This window comes from Protopterus annectens, chromosome 4.part0 (assembly GCF_019279795.1).
Source record: "Protopterus annectens isolate FY-2018-M chromosome 4.part0, PAN1.0, whole genome shotgun sequence".
Taxonomy (NCBI): Eukaryota; Metazoa; Chordata; order Ceratodontiformes; family Protopteridae; genus Protopterus; species Protopterus annectens.
Genome location: NC_056733.1, coordinates 847,010,789 through 847,032,148, shown reverse-complemented (window position 1 = coordinate 847,032,148; position 21,360 = coordinate 847,010,789). Strand labels below are relative to the sequence as shown.

General features: G+C 41.9%; 1 protein-coding gene across 3 annotated transcripts in view; it reads right to left on the bottom strand.

Annotated features, from left to right (window-relative positions):
- The window catches only part of TEX47 (testis expressed 47), an 844,245-nt gene that overhangs the window by 611,162 nt on the left and 211,723 nt on the right, over positions 1 to 21,360 (bottom strand). The window lies entirely within an intron of this gene.

The following is a 21,360-nucleotide window of genomic DNA, read 5'->3' as shown; positions in this document are numbered from 1 at the left end:
AGGAACCCCAACAGCTGTCATATGCTGCCAGATTGACGACACTCACACTCTATTCACTCACATACCGTCTGCTTAGAGGTGACATGTGCCTGACATGCGAGGCCATGTCCAAACAGAGATTAATGGGCATGCTCCACCTCAGACTCAGAAGATCCACCTGAACCACTAGTGCAGGTGACTCACACCTTAGCAGGGATGTATGTTGGACATGTTGGAGGGATGGAGTTATCACTCGGAGACTCCCTATGCTTTGGAATACAATCCTGGTCCATTTGAGGCAGAGCACCTTGCTGGCTGTGTTAAAGAGGTATCTTGACCTAATGCTAGTCGGAGAATGTGTTTGTCCATCAACACATTGTAAGCGTAGTTCGACATGTCATATGTCTTGTTTAGTATACTGTGCCTCTGTCTACCTGTGACATAACATTGATACCCAGGGTAAACCTCCCATCTCCCATCCACTCATTAGGATTCCTGTTGAGGGGACTCAACCAGTGTCTCTATGGACAACCTGTACTGGTAGTTTACTCATGTGTGGGGGTGGCTTCTGTGTTTTGGATAATGCAGTACAGCCTGTCCTATATATGTCAGTGCTGGGGTTCAGGTCCCTCATGTGCATAGCTCCCTGCCATTCAGATTGTACAAGGTGCAGCATGTGCATTGATTCCAGCTTGGACATGGCTTTCTACATCAGGCACAGCTTGCATCTGGGTGGACAGCATGGCAGTGTGTGGAGCTGCACTCTGTTTAATCAGACTACACATTACATGTGTTCCAGCTCTGTCATACTCCTGGTGAGGTACTGTTGTGGACTTTACAGGTGCTGGATGTGTGTGCATGAGGTACACCCCACAGGGGCTGTTGTGGTCATTTCTAATGCTGATGAAAGATAACTGCAGAACCAGAATGACCTCCTTAGCTAGATGTCAGACAGCATGGACCATACAATCACAACTGAAAACAGGACCCTCTCCACAAAGGGAAAGTGTCCTGTCTGGTGGACCCCCAGCCATAAACAAACTGTATGACAGATGAGGGTTACTAATGCAAGACAGAGCTACATCTCCAAAAGGGAAGACAGCTGTGATCAGCACTAGTAGAAAGCTACATTATCTCATAAAGACATGCAAGGTCAACTTGGGGACATAAATCACCAAAGACAATGAAGGTAACCACACTGCTTTCTTCAGTTATGTCAGACACCTGGTTGTGAACCCTCGGATATGCTCAGAGTTGGTACACAACAACATATATTCCAGTGACCTGACAGATATTGGCAACATTCCGGCGGACAGCTTTAGTGCGATTTACCCCCTCCCTCACCCCCAAAACAAGATAGTTATCACTGCTGTATGTAACCTCACTGTCATCTTGGATGTCCATGTGAGAGCCACACTCAGCAAAGACAAGTACACAACATCCATGGGACCTGCTGGTATCTCCAGTTGCATGCTATGTGAACTCCAGAAGGGGCTGGACCCATATATACAACTGCTATTTAACCTTAGTCTTGCTACAGGATATGTACCTGAACACTGGCATCGGCAACAGTGGTCCCACTCCACAAGGGGATGCCTCCACAGACCATGGCAACTACCACCACACAGGCTTAACCAGCCTTGTCTGCAAAGATATGGGAGGAGTCATGGAGCTCTTACACAGACACATTACTGACCTCACGGACCCTTGTTCCCACCTAGTTCTGCTTTGTTCAGGCCTGATCCTGCCTTTGCACCTTTGCACGAAAAGTACCTACCATGAAGATCAGGGTTCTTCAACACATGTCATATGCTTCCAGAATAGAGGAAGTCCAGCTTTGTTCAGTGTCATACCACATACTTACAGGTGACCTATGCCTGACATAGAAGACCATGTCCAATCAGGATTTGGTGGACATACTCCACTGCAAGCAATCCAAATCCACCAGAGCCATGAGAGCTGAGTATTTGAACCTCAGCACATACATGTATAGGACATGCTGGAGGGACAGAGTCATAACTCAGAGGCATCTCACACTCTAGCAGAGTATCCCAGGTCATGTTTGACAGAGTCCCTCACTGACTCTCTTCAGGAGACATCTGGACAACTGCATGAGACAGAGGCACAGACTAGACAGAGACACAGTCATGTTATTCAATTACGTAAGGGGGTCATAATGTGTCACTGCTAAGTCAGAGGCACAATATTCAGAATCTATTCTGTACACTTATTACCACTATAAGGGGTGGCAATAGCCACATCACTATGGCTAGGCTTATACATGCACTAGGGCAGATAGCCTAGTAGTACACTATGACACTATGAAACACCGGTGTATGTGTAGCTATTGTCAATCAAACAGTATGATGTGGCTTGGGGGCTTGATATCTCCTGTATTCCAACATTGTTTTGTCTATTCCTTCTAGCATGTCTAGGGATCAGTTGCTAGTGTCCTCTCCTGCTCAGCTGGTGAACCTGGGAATATTGAGGCACTGTTACAGTTGCCTCATGTGCACTGACAACCCTCCTTCTGCCATAAAACACACATACATGTGAGAGATGCAACTATATAGCCAAAGTGGAGGCTGAGCTCTCTCAACATAGGACTAGCAAGACCAGAGAGAGGATGAAGGTAACCACACACACATCTTTAATCCAGTCTCACATGGCACTGTCACAACTTAAGATCATACACATAGACACACAGAGACACTCTCGGAGGCTCTGATCAGAAGTCTACCAGAATGGCCGTGGCCACCACAGCGAACACTCACACAACTGCCTCCACAGGGCACAGCACATGCAACACATTGACCACAGAGTTGGTGTGCCAAACAGTCACAGCCCTTAAGGCCAAACACAATGCCGGACACACTTGTCATAGGTGACTCCATGATCCCCGGGGGGAAAACCCGAGCCCCTACCAGGGAAAAAGGACAAAAGGAGGTCCCCAGGGAAACCCCGCCTTCGGGGAGTAAACCACCCACCAATAATGCCAACATCAGGACAAATGCAAGGGAATTTTTTGACAGGGGCATTTTAATCCAAAGTTGTTGCCTGGGATGACCTCCCCGGACACCCCGGGAGCAAGGGACCCTTGATTATGGGCCGGCAAGGTTTGACCCCTTTTCCTTTTTTAAAATAATTTTCCCCACCAATAGAACCCCATAAAAAAGACAAAGGGGGAAGCTGTAATTTTCCCTTAACCCCAAGGTGTCATTTTTAAAAGGGGGGCCAATGTCTGTCTTTCCTGGGTTACATTCTGGACCCCCCCACGGGGGAAAATTTGCAAGGGACCCGCTTCCCGCAAAACCCGGGTTGGGTTTCCAAAATTTCGGCCCCCCCATTGGTTTTTGGGAAACCAGATTTTAAAAACCTCCACCCAGGAAAACCGTAAAAGGAAAAACCCTAAAGGGGAAGCTGTTCAAAGCCCCCGGCTCAAACCCCAACCCCACACACTTTGCCCTTTAAAATATTAAAAAACCCTTATGGGTTTTTCCCCTTCCCTAAACCCGGGTTTAAATTTTGACAAAACCCCACAAATTCCGGGTTTACCTAAATCCCTGGCAATTCCCAACCCCAAAAAACCCTCCCGAAAAACACCCCAAAAATTTGGGGTCCATTTCAACAAGGGCAATTCCCTCATTTGGTTTGGTGGCAACACCGGGGGGTCCCCTCCCCCCAAAAACCCCAGGTGGGAAAAAAACCGGGGGAAGACCCCTCTGGCCCCTTTTAGGATGGGGTTTCCCTTTTAAACCCCCGGCCCAACACCTTTTCCCAAACCCCTGAAAAAATGTTCTCCAAAAAAACCTCCAAATGGGTGGTTCCCCAAACCCCCAAAAAATAAGACCTTTGGGATCCCCTTTAACCCCCGCCAAAACAACTTAAAAACAAAAGGGTTCCAAAAAAGGTTAAAACCAGGGGAAATGCCATTTTGGAAAAACTGGGTTCCCCCAATCCCCAAGTTTTGGGGGAAAAAACTAGGAAAACCCAACAAACATGGGGTTTTTTCCATGTTTAAACCAGGAAACCCAAAATCCCATTTAAAAAATTTTTGAATCAGATCCCTTTGGAAAATATTCTCAGGGGGAGTCCCCAAACCCCCCCCCCCAATGGGGGGAAAAAGGTTTTAAAACCCCCAAACCACTTTCCCCTTTTTTTGGGGTGGGGCTCTTTTAACCCCCCGGCCCGAAAAAACCTTTTTCCCCGGGGCCCCTGGGGTTTCCCAAAATTTTTCTCCAGAACCCCCAAGGAATTCAGGTTAGGGGAATTTAAAAAATTTTTACCCCTTTGTTCCCCCAAAGGAAGGGGATCCCGCTGGTGGACCCACCAAAAAAGGTGTACCCAAAACCCCCCGGGAAACTACCTCCCCCAAAATTGACAACCGTTTGGGCAAGCTATTTTGGGGAAAAATGGGTTCCCAAAAAAACATGGGGGGCAGTTTTTGGGGTAAACCCCCTTTGGCTTTTAAAGGGCAATCATGGGGCCCTTTTTTTCCCTTTTTTGAAAATTTTAAAAACTCCCCCGGATTGCTCAAAACAGTTCCCCAAATAATTTTTAACCTGGGAAAGGCTTTGGCAAATACCCACTCAGGTTCATTTAAAACTCCCCCTTAATTGGGGAAATTTCACCAGAGGGGAAAATTGGTAAAACCCCCCCCAAAACTCCAAATTTCTGGGGGGGGCCGTTTAATCCAAGGGGAAAAATTTTCCCCCGGGCCAGTTTGGGCCCAATTTGTTCCCTAACTTTTAAATGAGAAACACCCCCCCGGTTAGGGGGCGTTTAAATCTTAAACCTCCCCCCTCAAGGGAAATTTTAAAAGGGTTCCCTAAAAAGAAATGGTGGACCCACCCTTCAAAAAAAAAATGCCTACCAACCCCAGGAAAACTTTCCCATTTCCCCTCAGGTTTCAACCTTTTTGCCCCAAGGTTTTGGGGGGGACCCCTTAAGGGAATTTCTTAAATAAGCCCTAGGGGGCCCTTCAAAATTGGAAACCAGTTTCCTTTGTCAAGGGACATCTTCCCCCTTTTAAACCTTTTATTTTTTAAAAAACTCCCCCAAAGGGCCCCAAAATTGGGGTGGGGCCCAAAAAACCTTTTCCCCGACCCGGGAAAGGTTTCGCACAATACCCCTCAAAGGGGATCTTTGAAAAACATTCCAACCCCGCTTTTGAACCCATAAAAATCACACCCTGGGTTCAAAGGGCCAAGTAAACCCCCACAGGGTTTTTTAAGGTTGCTGGGGGCCCGTTCACACCCAGAGGTCCAAGTGGGCCCACCGGGTCAGTCCCGGGCCCCACCTTTTTTTCAAATAAACTTACCAAGGAAAGGGGGGCAAACCCCCGGGGATTAATGGTACAAAGTTTTAAGAGGACGCAAAAATGGGAACCCTAAGCTGGAAACCCAAAACTGGCCAGGCTTTTAAGAAAGGGCCAAAAGCCAGATAACCCGGGCCCCAAGGGCCTGGGGGGCCCCCCATTAAACACTAAACAATGATAGCCTTTTCCCTTGGGAACCCGGTTTCCACTTCTTTTTCCCATTGGTGGAAACCTCTAAGCAAAAACCCCCCCTTTTTTCGGGCCTGGGCACCCCGGTTACATACCCTTTGCTTTCACTTTTCCCAGGGTATTTGGAAGGTTTAATTGGGGCCCCCCATTCAATTTTCATGATTTACATTCTTTAACAAGGGATTTATGCCCCTGGGGCTCACCCCCCTTGGGTTCCAATACACTCCCCATTTCAGGTTGGATGGGCCCCTTTACGGAGGTGAAAGGGGGTTTAAACCCAATTTCCTTTTCTGCCCGCTGAAGGTTCCCTTTTCCAAGGCCCCTTTCTGGGGCGCCCCCTTCTTTCCTACTACAAGGCTTGTTTTCCAACCCCGCCCTTTTTGGAAATGTTTCCCCAAAACCCCCTTCTTTCCTGCTCAAAGGGCAGGAACCTAAACCTCAAACAGATATTTGGGAAAGTGTTTGGGGGACGAAACTCCCCCAGAGGGCCAAAGGCCTGTTTGGAAAAACATCCTTTTTTACTGGGGCTGGCCCCCAATTTTGGGGTTTGTTCAAGGGGGTTTGCCCTTTGGGTGGGGATTGCCCCGGCCCCAAAGGGGGAACCTCATTCCCCCTTTTCCTTGGGAAAGGCCCCCGGGAAAATTTTAATGGGCAATCCAATTAACTTGCCCCGGGGGGCCCGACACCACAAAATTTGGCCCCGGGGTTAAAGCCCCGGGGAGGGTAGGGCCCTTGGTTAAAGAACCTAGGCTAGGCCCGGGGCTTTTGCTATTGGCGTGGTCTTTTCCCCGCCCCGGGTATTTTTTGTAAAAGCGGTTTTGGGCCCCCTTTTTTCCATTGGGCTATTATGTTCCTTTTTGTGGTACAAACATGGGTGGTGGTTTTCCCAGGGTATTTTTGTAACCCCTCATTTTGGGTTTTTGGGGCCTGTTTTTCAATTTTACCCCACATACCTTGGGTTTCCACAGGGTTCCCCCCCGGTTGGTTTTGTTGGGGTCCTCCCGGTTCCCAAATTTTCAGGGGTTTCTTACTTAACCCCCATTCCCCCTTTATGCCCAGGTGGTGCCCGGGCCAACCCCTTCTCCCTCCCCACTCCCGGGGTTTTTTGGAAACATTTGCATTTTTACCCCCCTGAACCTTTTGGTGAATTTTTAAACCATCAGCCCCAGTTTCCTCTGACCAAACTTTTTTTCAGTTTTCTTTGAAGGCCGGGGATACCTTTTGGGAAAAAGCCTTTCCCCTTTTTTTGTTTTTCTGGGCGGGTTTTAGGTTGTTTCCTCCCCCGAAGTTTTACCCCCTTTTCCCGGGTTTCCTTGGAAATTTTGGGGGGTTTCCCGCCCCCTTCTGGTTTTCCCGGGGAGCTGTTTTCAACCCCTTAAAAGTAAACATTAAAGGCCCCATTCAAGATTCAAGGGTTTTCATGTTTGTTGGTGTTATGCAAACCCACCCCTGTTCCAGACACCCCCCGGAAAACCCTTTTAAAAATTTTAAAAACCCCCGGCCCCAAACACCCATGATATTAAGTTTTGTGGGTGTCCCCCAATTTTTGGCTTTTCCTTTTTCTGTTGGGCCCCCTTTCCCCGATGGGTTTTCATCGCCACGGCCCCCCAAGGGCATTTCCTTTTTTTTCCCCCTGGTGTCCCTTTTAAGTTCCCCCCTTTCCAAATTTTACACTCTCAGAAAAGCCAAATGTGGGGGAATTTGTTTTTTAACCCCCCCAAGGGAGCCAGAACCAATTCATTTTTTCCCGGGCTTCCCACAAAACCGGGGGAATTTTTTTTAGGGTTCCCTTGCTTAAAGTAATCTAAAACCCCAAGGTGGGCTTTGTGGTTTTCAGTTTTTTTGCACCCCATTTTTGGGTTCCCGCATTTCCTGGAAAAAAGAAAAAATTTTTTGGGAAAAACTTTTTAGGCCCTTGGGACATATTTGGCCCCTTTCATGTTAATGGACCCCAAAAATTTCAAACCCTTTTTGGGGGCTGAAAAGCCCTTTGATTTTCCCCCAAAAAACCAGTTGGGCCTGGAAGGGACCTTTCTGTTTTTCAGGCCAAAACAACCTTTGGGTTTCCCTTGGGGTGGGTTCCCCCTTTGGTTCTTGGGTGTGAGGTTTGGCCCGCCCAGCCTAAAATTCTGCCTTCAGGAGGTTTCTGTACCTAAAAGGCTTACACCCAGGCCTTAACCCTTTGAACCCCCCTGTAACCTTTCCTTCTCCCACTTTGGGGGTTTTTGTAAATCCAAAATTTTTTTAACCCCCGAAATTGTTTTTTGTATTTTAAAAAAGCCCGGAAAAAAATAAACCTTTCTCCCTGAGGGTTTACACCAAACCCGGGGAAATTTTGGCAATAAAAAATTTTTAAAAAACAAATTAATGCCTTTTTTGGGTTTAAAAAAAAGGGGGGGCCTTTTAGTCTCCTGTTAATTCCGCCTTTAATTTTTTCCAAAAAAAAAAAAAAAAAAAAAAAAAAAAAAAAAAAAAAAAAAAAAAAAAAAAAAAAAAAAAAAAAAAAAAAAAAAAAAAAAAAAAAAAAAAAAAAAAAAAAAAAAAAAAAAAAAAAAAAAAAAAATTTTTTTTTTTTTTTTTTTTTTTTTTTTTTTTTTTTTTTTTTTTTTTTTTTTTTTTTTTTTTTTTTTTTTTTTTTTTTTTTTTTTTTTTTTTTTTTTTTTTTTTTTTTTTTTTTTTTTTTTTTTTTTTTTTTTTTTTTTTTTTTTTTTTTTTTTTTTTTTTTTTTAGGGCCACAGAAAGGGTTTTAAATTTTTCCCAATTTGGTTTTTTGGAAAGAAAAAACCTTTTTTTTTTTTTTAATTTTAAACCCTTAAAATTGGGTTAAAAAAATTTCCCCGAAAATATGGAAAAAATCCCTTTTTCAAAGTCCTTTTTCCCTTTGGGTTTTGGTTCCCGGGGGGGTTTGGGTACTCAGAAAGTGCTCATTACCTATGTGGCAGTGTGATTCAGTATTGTAACCCTCATCTACATAGGATTGCCTAGTAATGCTTAGTTACATATCTTACACGGAGCTTCCCCCCCCTTGGCAACCACTAAACGGAGGACATATTGTTTTTTGTCTTCTAGTCCCTCCATTGGCATTCGATGTAATACATAAATCCCACAATTGTGGGCTTATAAGCTCGGTTTTCAGTTTTAGGTAGCGCACCCCATTTGCGCTGGTGTGCGCTGCAGTTAAACACAAAAATCCCATGAAAAAAAGTTAAATAACTTATTTTTGCAACACTTTTTCATGCCAATGGCCACATATTTGGCCATTGGCATGCTTAATGACACATATGCACCCTTTATTTGGAGCTGACATAGCTCCGTTTTTGATTTTGCAGAAATGTACTCAGTTGTCAGCTGAGTACATTTCTGCAGCTAACACGTCCGTTACACGGACTGGTTTGGGCTTCTTGGATCGCTCAAATACCTCATTTGCATATCTTGGAGCTGCAAATGAGGTATTGAGCATTTCCACGCCCAGTCCGTGTAAGAGACGTGTTAGCTGTCTCTTACACGGAGGTTTGGGCTGTACCTGAATCGGGAGGCTTACACGGAGGCTTACACTACTCTTGAACTCCGTGTAAGCCTTCCTGAATCTGGCCCACAGAATTTGCTATGAAATTGTAAATCAATATGCTTTACTGTTTATTGTTTATTGTATAAAATTAGTTTTCAGAAAAACAAAATAAGTCCTTTACAATCACCTGCAGGTTCACACCAACACTGGGGAAATGGAACAATAAAAAATATAAAAAAATAAGTAAACAAATAATGAAAACCATGGGCTGAAAAAAGAGGTCCTCAGTCATACACTGCCTATACCTACAACGTCAATTTACATGACCTCCAAAAAAATCAGTCCACAGAAAGCTTTAATTGCAATGTGGAAGACCTTATTATCAACTAATTGGTATATTTCTGAATATGGAGTCTGCATGTCCTCCCTGTGGTCGTGTGGGTTTCCACCGGGTGCTCCGGTTTCCTCCCACATCCCAAAGACATGCTGTAGTAGACTGGACACTCTAAATTGATCCTAGGCGTGAATGCATGCGTGTGTGTGCCTTCTGTGGAAGGTTGGGTGTCTGACTGGCAATTCGACACTGTAAAAACTCCACTGCCAATCATGAGCGGACAGGTGATACACTGTGGTGACCCCTAACCAGGAAATCCCAAAAGAAGAAGGTATATTTCTGAATATGATGCTTTTACTGCACATGCTAAAAGCACATTGCTGCAGTTTAGGGTACTTTGGCAATCTATGTATTATAGTGCTGACCCCAACACCATACCTCACAACTGTACAGTGGTTTGTAGAATGTTTCTGATGTTATTTCATACATTTGTTACCTCACTTGTAAAAGTTTAGACCTTTTTGTTAAATCATGTAGGCTTACAGTCAGTTAATCTTGGTGGACATTAAAGTTTTATACTTTTTATTATATTACCCTTTAACACAGCAGAATAATATTAAAAAAAATGTGTCTGACTATAGCTATTTATCTCTCCATTATTATTGGCTTTTTTTCTGGAATTCCTTGAGAAGTACGATAGTCACCTTTGCACACACACAGAAACACAATTATTGTACTCCAAGCATACCCCCAGCAGGCATACATGCATGCACACACATGCACACGGACACTCAGACACACACACACACACACACACACACACACACACACACACACACACACACACTCATGCACACAGACACATACATGCGTGCACATACGAACAAACACACACACACACGTACTGCCACACACATACACCCACACACACACACACACACACACACACACACACACACACACACACACACACACACACACACACACACACACACACACATACATACACACACATGGGTTCACTACACATTACTGAAAACCCACAATACTGACGCCCATACACCCGAGACCAAATACCCGAAAGACTACAATACCGACGGACCACAAGCGGGAAATTCAAAATCGCGAATGTTTGAAACACATACAGTACACACATACACAAACACACAGCTTCTCCCGAAAATCAAACAAATACACTTACACTATATTTAAGCAGGGGGGGGCAAGCCCCCCTGCACCCCCCCATGTGGGGTCCTTCACCCCCACACCCCCTACTTTAATATTCTAACTCCGAGATCGCACAAACACACACACACAAGACAAACTCACACCCACACATTACAGTCCCTCACACACACACCACAGTCACAACACACACTAAGGCCCCTCATAAACACACTTACACACACATACTTACCTGAACCGCAACACTAGAAGCGCTAACTCAAAATCTCTGAACATCGGGATTATGAAATTCGTGCTTCTGGTCTTGCGATCATCTGGTCTTTTGGTGTTCTGGTCTTGGGATTCCACACACATATACACACACACACACACACACACACACACACACACACACACACACACACAGACACACGCACATACACACACACTTATACATACCTGGGGCTTCTGTAATGCAGGTGCCATTTCTGCACTCTACCCCTGACCCACCTTCAAACTTTTAGTTATAAAACAATATATATATATTTTTTTCTTTTAAACTATAGAAAATTGCTTGCTTCTAATACAGCAAGCAACTGTTGCAGTTTATACTGCACAAGAGTACTACAGCACTTGGGTTTTAATAAAAACACAGAAATAAATCCCTTTTATTTTAAATCATAGTAAGCAGATGCTACTGTTTAGACTACACAGGGAGTGCTACAGCACTCAGAATTGCCCAGAAATGTAATACCAGGTTTTAAAAACCTGTATACATTAAACAGAAATCAGAACTGATCAGATGGCTGATTATATCCCCCCTAACCCTTTGTACCTGGGGCAATGTCCCCTTTGGCCCCAGCCTTGCTACACTACTGCACTTACCTTCACCACTTCTTTCATGGACCTCAATGAGTGACAGCAGCCTTTTGGTCTAGTTAAATGTCCCATCTTGTCAAGGTAATTTACATAGCTGAGTGATTCTCTGAATTCCTCCGCAATGTAAATTGCTAGCCACAGTCATTTTTGGGAAGAACAGTTTGAGAGAATGGTTATGGTCTTTGTCTCCCATGCACATGGTACAAGGTTTGATCCTGACCTCCGACCAATGCCTGCTTGAAGTTTGCACATTCTCCCTGTGTTTCCATGGGGTTTCTCCCACATCTGAAGAACATGCTGAGTGTTTCCATCTCAAACTCACCAATGGTTGGAGATGTGGGCAGTGGCACAGACTCTACATGGTGCCCTACAGGGGGAAGAGTTGTAAAGACCACCCACTTTGGGCATTTACTGTGGTGCACAGTATCCTCAAGATAGGAAAACACAGATCACAGGGTGCATGCTAATGCAGGGCTAGCCAATCTACGGTGTAAAATATGGCTATATGTGATTCGGAAGAACACATAGCTAATTAACATTAGCCACTCCCCAGATTACCTCATTATAATTTGAAATGATCAGCCAGCCCACCCAGGATGATCATGACTCCACTTAACATGAAACCACTGCATGAGGGTGGTCTCAGAATTGGAATAAGTTATTGCAAGGGGGTTAAGCACTCATGGTAATGTATTCATTCATTTATTCATTTATCCTTTGTTGATCAGGTTAGTACCACTAGGCTAGTGGCATCTTTTCAGGGGAGATCCGAGGTGGTATGTGGTATTTATACTATTAGGAGAAATTTGGCCAGGACATTGGGAAACCTTCCCTGCTCTTTGGAGCTGCTATATGGTACCACAGGACTCCTACAGCAACCAGGAAGAGGCCTAAGGGAAGCAGCAGCATGGAGGAAGAGAGAAAAGCTATGGAGAGTTTGGAGGTGGAAACTGAGATTTTGGAGAAAAATCTGTTCAGTACGGAGCTTTAGAATGTAAATAAAGATTCCTGTGTGTTGGATGTTACAAATGAGCACCATGTAGCTGTCTCCATGGAGAAAGAAATAAGCGAGTTTGCTTATGTTGTGCTGATAACAGAAGTGGTATCAGGAGGGCCGATGATGTTCTGTTGAAAATAACTGAGCAGAATGATCCAGGTGGCAGCTCTACAGTTTCATGGAGTGAAATGGCAGATTACCATCCTCAGCACGTCTGAAAAAGTTACGTAGAAAAGGAAACAAGTGATGTGGCAAAAGAGAATGCAGCAGTTAAAACTTATGCAGCAGTGATAGAAAGTAAAACAAGAAAGCAGCAACAAACTGAAAAGGTGTCTGGTTTTGTGGCAGCACATAATGTGGTAACTAAACTTATGTAGCAGTAACACAAAGAAAACTGGAAGGCAGCAACAAACTGTAAACAAAACAAGAGAGGACCAACTGTGAGAATAGGTTCATAGATTAGTACTAAGCTAACTGCCCTTGTGAGCCATTTTAAGCCTAGCCAATTATCCTTTGTGAGATTTAAACCCTCCATCTTGTGTTTGTCAGGCAAACACCATAACCATCAGGCCATCCTCCCAACCCAAATAAGAACAAAAATGACGCTGTAATAGATAGATATTATATATGGACCAAACTGGTTACTTTTTGTGGCTTAACATTTGAAAATGATGGAATAATGACATTTTTAGAATAGTGTAGCAAAAAGAAAGAAATTTATCTGTGGAACAATTATTTGCTTTCTGGTAATAACAAGTATTCCAAAAAATGTTATTTTGCAGTTTAGAACTGCTGAACTTAAAGATGGCGAGGTTAAAAATGCATGCAGGGTCTATGTGAAATTGCTGATGATACTGTGAAATTTAGAGATGAGAAAAATTATGGAGTGGAGGGTGGAGGCTGGAAGCTGTTTTGAAATATCAAAAAAAGAAATTGTGAAACACTTGCCAAGTGTTATTTTTGTGGCTGATCCTAGGGGATATTAAGGTATACCGGCAAACCTAAATCATGTTTCTTTTATGGGGACTTTTCTCATTTAGTTAATCACTTTGGCAAGGTACAATGTAACTAGTGTGGGAAGAAAGGACATACAGCAAGAAGATGTGTACCTGAATGAGAGTTGTGCAAAAAGGGACACTTTTGGATGGATTGTCATATGCAAACAGTAAATAATGAAAAAGAAGGGGGAAGGGAAAAACATACATGAAGAAGGACAACAAGAGGCTGGGGGAGAGCATGAACTAGCTGAAAAAGAAACTGTAGAAGAAAAAATATGGAAGTGAAAATGAGAGAGAATGCATGCTGGAAGAGAGGTCATGAGAAAGGACTAATGCTAATGATTTTTTTAAATTTTAGCAAGTAAAAAGTATGGTTCTGAGGGTCAAGGATTATTTGCATATAAATCCAGGAAAATATTAATTTGGGGAAAGATTAAAAATAAGAAAATTTAAATTTTTAAATATTTCCCCTACACTTAAAAAGAAATAGAGTACTTTTGGTGAACGTGTACAGTATTGGTAACACTGTAAGAAGGACATGGATACTGGAATAGTGTGCTAAATGTGATGTGCATGTTATTCTCTCTGAGGATGCAAGATTCTTGACAGGTAAAGAAAAACTGCAAATAGAAAAATGATGGGGTTGAAATAAAATATGGAATTTAAAATGTGAATGTTGTTCTGGAGTGGCTGTTTTGTGTAAAAACAGTAAAAATACTAGATGTAATGTTGGTATGGATGGGAAGATTAAGAAAACATGGTTACAAATTTATCACATTATATGCATATATAACTAGCCAGGCAGACAGAATCTGTTTCATTTGACTATGAGGTGCTTAACATAAAAATTATAATTGCAGGAGAATTTAATTGTGATTTAAGGGGAAAATGGAAAAAGAAAGGGAAAGATGTAAAAAAAAACATACATGAGGTAATAGAATGTGGTAAATTAACTGTGTAGAACAAAAGTCAATGGGCTTGTAGAAGGGGGCTCTTAGATATGAAAGTGATTATTTTGCAATACTGGAAGGTTTGGGGGTAGCACATGGTAATGCAGTTTTGACAGGTTTTTCAGAGGGTTTATATTAGATGAGTGAACTTTCAAAAGTTCGACTGTCATATGGTAGATACCATATGATCGAACTTTTGAAAGTTTGAACGTTTTAATGGAGATCTCTGTACAGCATGGAATGGAAAGATTTTCCTTTTCTACACTGCAGTGTGGTCTTGGAGTTGGTATATTTAAAGAGTGAGGCACGTGAGAGGTGCAACCCCCAAAGTGGGGGTGCAGGGGGGCTTGCACCCCTGCTTAAAACACTCAGGTAGGTTATTTGTGTAGTTTCTTTTTTTATTAGATGTTCAAACTTTTAAAAGTTCGATCATATGGTGTCGACCATATGACGGTCGAACTTTGAAAGTAAGATCATCTAATATAGACTCTTTTTCAGACCATTTAGCAATATGGATGGAGGTGATGGAACAAAGGGAGTATATTAAGAGAGGAAAGGTTTAGGCAGAAATATTATTTACAAGGGAGAAGGGAGGAGGTATCTGCATACTTATGTAAAATAGCAAAAGAGTATATTAGTATAATGAGGGAACTCAAACATGTAAAAGGAGAAGTAAAAATAACACAAGCAAATTATTAGTATTGCAGGACAACATGATGAAAAAAATGGCAAAAAACAAGAACAGGTAAGACTCCAGGTTCTCGAAAAGATTTAATGATCAAACACAAGCGCGTTCACTTAGTGAAAGCGCTTGTGTTTGCAAACATTAAATCTTAAGTGAAAGTGCTTGTGTTTGCAGACATTAAATCTTTTGGAGAACCTGAAGCCTTGCCTTTGCTTGTTTTTTGCCATTGGATTGTTTATTACTTGTTGCAGAGATACCTGATTATCGTTGGGATGTTTTTTTTCTTATTTGAAAAAAATGTATAACAGTAATAAAAATACAAAATAATTTAAAAAAAATAATAATACTTTTTATTGAGTCGCTCTGCAAAGTAAAAAATAAGAAATAATAGTGAAAACTTTGCAAAAGAAACACAGACAAGCTGATTTCAAAAAGGCATTTGAGGTTGGTTCTGCTAATTGTGATGATGAGGTACCAGAAGTAGGGGGAATCAACAGAACCAACAGCAAATACTTTTCTGAAATTAGCTTGTCTGTATTTCTTTTGCAAACTTTTCACTCTTCTTCCTTACTTTTTACTTTTTAGAGTGGCTGAATAAAAAGCATTTTTTTTTTTAATCTTTTTTGATATTTCTATTTTTTACTTCGTAGTCTTTAAATAAAATCTTAATGTCATTAATATTAATTATTAAATATTAATAAATATTAATTTTATCCCTAGTGACAGAGGGGCAATATGAGGGGCAATAATTACTTAAAGACTGAAATATTGCCCCTCTGTCATAATTTCTAGTCTTTAAGTAAAATATTGTCCCTGTCATTAGTTTAGAAAAGAATCACAGTCTTTTTTTTTTTTTTTTTTTTATTCTGTAACATCTAAATGCAGGCTAGTTGTGTTTCAATATACATTAAAACATTAACTAGCAAAAGCAGGTAGCTATTTAAAACTGATGTTGCTTACTAACCAGAATAGCTTTTGTCTACATTAAATCAATGCACTGGCAATAGAGACCTGCAACATCCCTTATTGCTTTTATCCATGTTTATAAACATTAATGGATGAAGTAGAGGGTCCAACCATTCATTTGCATGTTTTACAATAAGAGTTATGTTTTCAATTAATTTCAGATGACACAAAGATCTACATATAAGAAACTGACACTGATATTGCTTGACCACTTAGTAAACGTTCAGTCTTAATTCTTAGGGGAGACTGTGGTGAATGGAAATGCAAGTTTCACTTTAAAGGTTAAGCCTTAATCATCATATAATTCCTCCAGAAAGTGGAACAGATCTTGCCTAGTGGCAATGATTATGCACTTCGTATTCTTCTGGAAGTCAACTAATAGAAAAGCAGATGGTGTCAAGTTAGAAGCTCAGCACCATATATACACTAGAAAATATTAACACAAAGTCTAAAGAGCTTGCCAAGACATTCAAATACACTTAAGGGTTCATGCCAATGATGTTTATTTAACGTTTTGCACTGATCACACAACACCAAGTACAGGAATGCCAGTGACATTGAATATGATGGTGTGGCCACATTAAGGAGAGGGACAGGGCTTGAACTTCATCTTTGTAAATTTGAGAAATCTATTTTTCCCACAGTCGAATACACAGCATTTATACCAATGAAATGTGGTGCATGTGTGTGTGCGTGTGTGTGTCATGTCATTTTCATGTATCACTTTATTATTCTAGTTATTTAAGCACCCCGCTGAAGAGTTTTCAACTGCCCCCTAGTTTTGCAGAATATACGTGTTCTTACTCTGCCCACTGTTTTTTTTTTTTTTATTTTTTAGTAAATCACCAGAGATTACAGTTAGTAATGCCAGATGTCAGTTTCATACCTCTTATTCTTCATAAAATGCATAAAGATGAAAAATCTGTTTTTCATTTAACTTCCAAAATAAATTAGAAATTTTCAACTGCCTGATTTTGGACCCCTGTACCACATTATTTTTGTTCCTATTCTTGAAGAATGAGGTTCAGAGCTATGCCACTATGTCTGAAGTAGTAAAAGCTATTTACACTCTTCTCTTGCTATATTAACCCAGTTTATAATCACTCAAAATACTGGTACAAGACTGTTTAACCTCCACACATACAACTACAGCACTTTGTTAGTACTTCCATTGTCACAAAGTCGGAAGTGTGTTACTTTATACTTCTTCCCCCAAAGGGTTCCAGTTATATTAAAAAGGAATAAAACAAAATCTAAAAGCTGAAAAGGTAAACAAGTGTATGGTGACTAGGGATAGCATGCTATTTTTGTCAGCAAATTTTGAAATGCTGTATTTTTAAGTGGAGTGCCATATACCTCCATCTCCATGTTGATGAACTCTTTGTGGTCCTAAACTGGCTATTACTATATACGCCTACTTTTGCATGTGTTGGGGTGGTGAGGCCCCTGTACCCCTATCCTACAACTTTTAAATATGCTAACTTTGGGATCACACAGTAGTGGAGAAAAGAGCAAATTCCCTTATCCCATTATCTCCCGAGCTCAGGAAAATGTATACAGTTGGAAGTAAATGGAGAATGCGCCGTGATTTACACTGCAACACACACAAGCTGTGCATCATCAGTCCGTTCCATCCAGTTATGTAACTGAATTTGATGTAATGTAGAAAAAAATGACATGTCATTGAAATGTTAAGTTATATATATATATATATATATATATATATATATATATATATATTTTTATATATATATATATATATATATATATATATATATATATATATACACACACACATACATATATATATATATATATATATATATATATATATATATATATATATATATATATATATATAGAGATAGATATATATAGATATATCATCATCATCATCTTCTTTCGGCTGTTCCCGTTAGGGGTCGCCACAGCGGGTCACCTGTTTCCATTTCTTCCTGTCCTCTGCATCTTGCTCTGTCACACCAACCACCTGCATGTCCTCTCTCAACACATCCATAAACCTTATCTTAGGCCTTCCTCTTTTCCTGTTACCTGGTAGATTCAGCCTTAGCATCTTTTTCCCAATATACTCAGCATCCCTCCTCAGCACATGTCCAAACCAACGTAATCTTGCCTCTCTGGCTTTGTCTACAAACCTTCCAACCTGGGCTGACCCTCTAATATACTTATTCCTAATCCTGTCCACCCTCGTCACACCCAGTGGAAATCTTAACATCTTTAACTCTGCCACATCCAGCTCAAACTCCTGCCTTTTTGTCAATGCCACTGTCTCCGACTCATATAACATAGCTGGTCTCACTACCCTCTTGTAGACTTTCCCTTTCACTCTTACAGGTACTCGTCTGTCACAAATCATTCCTGACACTCTTCTCCACCCACTCCATCCTGCCTGTACTCTCTTCTCCACCTCTCTTCCACACTCACCGTTACTCTGAACTATTGACCCCAAGTATTTAAACTCATCCACCTTCACTACCTCTACTCCTTGCATCCTCACCATTCCTCTATCCTACCTCTCATCCACACACATATATTCTGTCTTAGTCCTGCTGACCTTCATTCCTCTTCTCTCTAGAGCATATCTCCATCACTCCAGGGTCTCCTCCACCTGTTCCCTACTCTCACTACAGATCACAATGTCATCTGCAAACATTATAGTCCACAGGGACTCCTGTCTGATCTCGTCTGTCAACCTGTCCATCACCATTGCAAATAAGAAAGGGCTCAGAGCTGATCTTTGATGTAACCCCACCTCCACCTTAAACGCATCTGTCACTCACACCGCAGACCTCACCGCTGTCATACTACCCTCGTAAATATCCTGTACCACTCTTACATACTTCTCTGAAATTCCTGACTTCCTCATACAATACCACAACTCCTCTCTAGGCACCCTGTCAGATGCTTTCTCTAAGTCTACAAAAACAAAATGCAACTCCTTCTGACCTTCTCTGTACTTCTTCATCAACACTCTCAGAGCAAAGATCGCATCTGTAGTGCTCTTTCCTGGCATGAAACCATACTGCTGATCACTAATCATCACATCCCTTCTTAACCTTGCTTCCACTACTCTTTCCCATAACTTCATGCTGTGACTGATCAATTTAATCCCTCTGTAGTTACTACAGCTCTGCACATCACCCTTATTCTTGAAAATCGGTACCAGAACACTTTTTCTCCATTCCTCAGGCATCCTCTCACTTTCCAAGATTTCATTAGACAATCTGGTTAAAAACTCCACTGCCATTTCACCTGAACACCTCCATGCTTCCACAGGTATGTCATCTGGGCCAACAACCTTTCCATACTTCATTCTCTTCATAGCTATCCTTACTTCCTCCTTGCTAATTCATTGTACTTCATGATTCACTATCCCTACATCATCCAACCTTCTGTCCCTCTCATTCTCTTCATTCATCAACCCCTTAAAGTACTCTTTCCATCTCCTCAACACACTCTCCTCACTTGTGAGTATGTTTCCCTCATTATCCTTTATCTGCTGCACATCTTTCCTAGCTCGATCCCTCTGTCTAGCCAATCGGTACAGGTCCTTTTCTCCCTCCTTAGTATCCAACCTTTCATACATCTCTTCATATGCCTTATCCTTAGCCTTTGCCACCTCTCTCTTTGCCCTGCACCTCATCTCCTTATACTCCTGTCTACTTTCTTCATCTCTCTGACAATCCCACTTCTTCTTTGCCAACCCCTTTGTCTGTATAATCTCCTGTACTTCCTCATTCCACCACCATGTCTCCTTGTCTTCCTTCCTCTGTCCAGATGTGATACCAAGCACCTTTCTAGCCATCTCCCTTACTAGCTCTGCTGTAGTTACCCAGCTATTTGGTAACTCTTCACTGCCACCCAGTGCCTGTCTTAACTCATCCCTGAACTCCACCTCACAATTACCCTTTTTCAATTTCCACCATTTGATCCTTGGTGCTGCCCTCACACTCCTCCTCCTCTTCTTGATCAACAACGTCATCCTAAAAACCACCATCCTATGCTGCCTAACTACACTTTGTCCGGTCACCACTTTACAGTCTTCAATCTCCTTCAAACGGGCTCTCCTACATAAGATAAAATCCACCTGTGTGCATCTTCCTCCACTCTTGTATGTCACCCTATGCTCCTCCCTCTTGTTAAAATATGTATTCACCACAGCCATGTCCATCCTTTTCACAAAATCCACTACCATCTGACCTTCTGCATTCCTTTGTTTAACACCATACCTACCCATCACTTCCTCATCACCTCTGTTCCCTTCACCAACATGCCCATTGAAATCTGATCCAATCACCACTCTCTCACCCTTGGGTACAGTCATCACCACTTCATCCAATTCACTCCAAAATTTTTCTTTCTCATCCATTGCACACTCAACTTGTGGAGCATATGCACTAACAACATTCATCATTACACCATCAATTTCCAGCTTCATAAACATCACTCTATCTGACACTCTTTTCACATCCAAAACACTCTAAGCATACTGTTCCTTCAGAATAACTCCTACACCATTTCTACTCCCATCCACACCATGATAAAACAATTTGAACCCACCTCCGATACACCTAGCCTTACTCCCCTTCCATCTGGTCTCTTGCACACACAATATACCAACCTTCCTTCTGTCCGTCATATCAGCTAGCTCTCTCCCTATACCAGTCATACTGCCAACATTCAAAGTTCCGACCCTCACTACCACAGTCCTAGCCTTTCTCCTCTCTTCCTGCCTTCGGCCATGCCTTCCACCTCTTCTCCTCCTTCGGCCAACAGTAGCCCAATTGGCTAACAGTACTGGTGGCAGTCATTGTTAACCCAGGCCTTGGCCGATCCCGTACGGAAATATTTACTGGTGTCTGCATGAAAGGATTTGATGAAGTTTTACGTCGGATGCCCTGCCTGACACAACCCTCCCCATTTATCCAGGCTTGAGACCGGCACAAAGAAATGCACTGGCTTGTGCATCCCCAGTGGCTGGGTTATATATATACATACATACACACAAACACACACACACACACACACACACACACACACACACACACACACACACACACACACACACACACACACACGTGTGTGTCTGTGTGTGTGTGTGTGTGTGTGTGTGTGTGTGTGTGTGTGTGTGTATGTAGAGATAGATAGATAGATGATAGATAGATAGATAGATAGATAGATAGATAGATAGATAGATAGATGTATATATTTAACACTACAAAACTTACATGGGTAGAAAACAGGAGTGAACAAAAAAGTAAAATACTCCAAAAGAAACAAGCCAGCAATCCAGAAAAAAAATATAAATATGAATACGTATGCTCCATGCTCCAGCACAAATCCCACAATATGCCTGGGACCAGGGTTTTTCCA